This window comes from Ailuropoda melanoleuca, chromosome 3, assembly GCF_002007445.2.
Source record: "Ailuropoda melanoleuca isolate Jingjing chromosome 3, ASM200744v2, whole genome shotgun sequence".
NCBI lineage: Eukaryota > Metazoa > Chordata > Mammalia > Carnivora > Ursidae > Ailuropoda > Ailuropoda melanoleuca.
In genome coordinates this window covers 5305488-5308475 of record NC_048220.1, presented here as the reverse complement: position 1 = coordinate 5308475, position 2988 = coordinate 5305488, and positions in this window count along the sequence as shown.

The following is a 2988-nucleotide window of genomic DNA, read 5'->3' as shown; positions in this document are numbered from 1 at the left end:
TCCCTCTGCTGCTTCCCCTGCTTGTGCTCTCACTCACTCTCAAATAAATAAATAAATAACATTAAAAAAAAAAAAACAAACAAGACTGGAACAGAACAGGAAGCCCAGAGATAGACCAAAATGCATAGGCAAATTTAGCACATGGTAAAGAGGATATATTAAATCAGTGGGGGAAAATAAAAAATTCTGATAAGGGAATAGCCATCTGAGGAAAGATAAAATGGGATCCACGGTGCACTCCATGCGCCAGAGTTCAAAGCGTTAAACAATGAAACCAACCTCGGAGCAAGTAAGGAAGCCTTCGTGCTGAATCATTCAGTTGTTGGCCGGGGCTAGACCGGCTCTTCCCAGAGTCCCCTTCCCCCCATTGGCCAGAAGAGGAATTTGCAGGTGGAGTGCGAGGCGAGGCGGCAGGGAGGCCGTGGCCGAGACATTCTGAAGGCCAGTGCCTGCGGGGCTGCGGTGACCAGGCATGCGCAGTGGGAGCCAGTGAGCTCCTGGGTGTGCGCTCCTCTTCTGCGCATACCCGGTCCTTCCAACGTATGGCCTGCAGCGGCCCAGGGGCCACCACCGAGTGTTTGGCTGTGGTCCCACGGAGGCACCAGCTCCCCCTGCGTGACCTCAGCTTCCCTGATTGGCTGGTGGCCCCTCTGAGCCTCCAACTGCTTGTCTCCAACCTTGACTTCTGGAGCTCCCCTCACGCTTCCGGAAGGTTGCGTGCAATCTTTTGCTTCCCTGGTTGAACCCCAGGCCGATGGATTCACTGGCGCTGGAAACAAAACCCTAAAGCGTTGGTTTGGGGAACCAGTCAGCAGCTGGAAGCTGGAAGAGCAGCGAGAAAGCTGCCATGAGGTGTATTTAAAAGGGTGATTGCCACCTCGTGGTGGAACATTTGGAAATAGTCCCGCCCGTGGTAAGACTGAAGCTGGAAAACGCACCTAACAGATTTGGGGATCTGGCTAAGGAGATTTCGAGGCAGGAAGACGAAAGTGCCAAATGCCTCTTTTAGCTGCCTATGATGAAGAACAGGAAGAGAGAGATGAGCCAAGAGGGCACGGTTTAGGAATACTTTTCAAGCAGAGTTGAGAGGAAATATTTTCAACCCAGTACTATTCAAAACGATTTCTCACCGCCAGCCTTTACAGGTTTTCCAAGTAACAAAATGGCTTCAAGGTTAAGATCAAATCTAGATGCAGCTGTAAAAACCCCTGTTTAAAACCTCATAATGATTTAGGGGCATGCCTCATGGACCCTTCAGCGAGAGCAAAATGCTTCTAAGAATCCTGAAGGGCACTGTCCCACAGCTGCCTGACATGCCTGAAATTCTTGGAAAGAATTATGCATATTTGGGGGCATGGAGTGAACCCCAAACAGATCCATAGAAAACTTACGGATTTTTAAAAAAAGATTTTATTTATTTGAGTGAGAGCAAGAGCACAAGCAGAGCAAGCAGCAGAGGGAGAGGGAGAAGCGATTCCCCACTGAACAGCGAGCCTAACATGGAGCTTGATCCCAAGACCCTGAGATCATGACCTGAGCCGAAAGCAGATGCTTAACCGACTGAGCCACCCAGGCACCCCGAAAATGTACAGATTTTTAAAGAACGTCATATTGGTGAACACACTTCCTGCTCAGACTAAAGGAGACACACACAGTTCAGATTCGACTGAGACCCTCTGAGTCGCCAACTCTCTGCGGACATGGAGAAGGCTAATGGCAGACACAGGTCATTTCCTTTAGAAGAGGATTTCTTAGTGAAGTCAAGAGCCACTGAGAACAACAGCCTAGGAAACCACTCCCAGAAAGCAGATCTGGGTCCTAATCAAGACACATTCCCTGCTTCTGGAATATTCCTGGAATATTCCCTGAACACGTGTGCCTTGCTGAATTTTGGAGTTTTTATGGATCTGTGATTGTTTTATGTGTCCCATTCTTTCCCTTTTTGAACAGACGGGTTTATTGTGTTTTTTCCTTATCTGGTTTTAATATTGCACGTTGGATGTATGGTGGGGGGTGGGGTGCGGACACGAGAAGAGTGGTATGTAAGGAGTGCCATCCATATTTGGACCTGATTTGGATAATAAGATGACAGATTTTTAACCTGATTATGATATTACAATGAGATAGGATCTTTGGGGACCTTGGGAGGGGGTGAGGTGTTTTGCATCTGGAAAGGGTATGAACTGTGGCCGGAGGGTGGACTATGGTAAATAAGTGTCCAAAATTCCTTCCCTCTCTAACAATACATGTCACCTCTCATAGCATGGGTGGGTTCCATCCTATCTCCTGAAACTGGGCAGATCTTCTGCCTTGCTTTGACCAATAAAATGTGAAAAGAAGTGATGCTGTCACAGTTATCGACCTAGCCTTTAAGAGGGACTGCTGGGTTCTAATTCATCTCTTGGAAGTCTCCCTCCATCTAAGAACTCCAACTGCCCTGAGACCATCATGCTGAGGGGAAGCCCAAGCTAGTCACGCGGAGAGGCCCCACAAGATAGAGAGATGCCTGACGGGCCCTCAGATGTGCTAGCCACCTGACCGACGCCCCAAACTAGCGAGTGAAAAGCCCTCTTGTATATTTCAGAATAGAAGACACCAGAGATCTGGTTTCAGAATCATGAAAAAGTAACAGATTGTTTTAAGCTACTAAATTTTGGAGTTATGCACCAGTAGAAAGCAACCTCCGTGATGCATTGTTGAAAAGGCACGGAACAGGGGCACCTGGCAAGCTCACTTGGTAGCATGTGCGACTCTTGACTTTGGGGTTTGGAGTTTGAGCTCCACGTGGGGTGTACAGATTACTCAAAAAGAAAACTGAAAAGAAAAAGAAAAGGCACAGAACAATGTATACTGTAAGCTATCTTTCATGTGAGAGAGGAAGGGAAATACGAATGTGTTACGAATGTGTGTGGGTGTGCCTTTCTATGTGCAAAACAGAGATTCATTAAAAAAAAGGTGCAAAAAAAAAAAAAAAACCAGATCAATGCA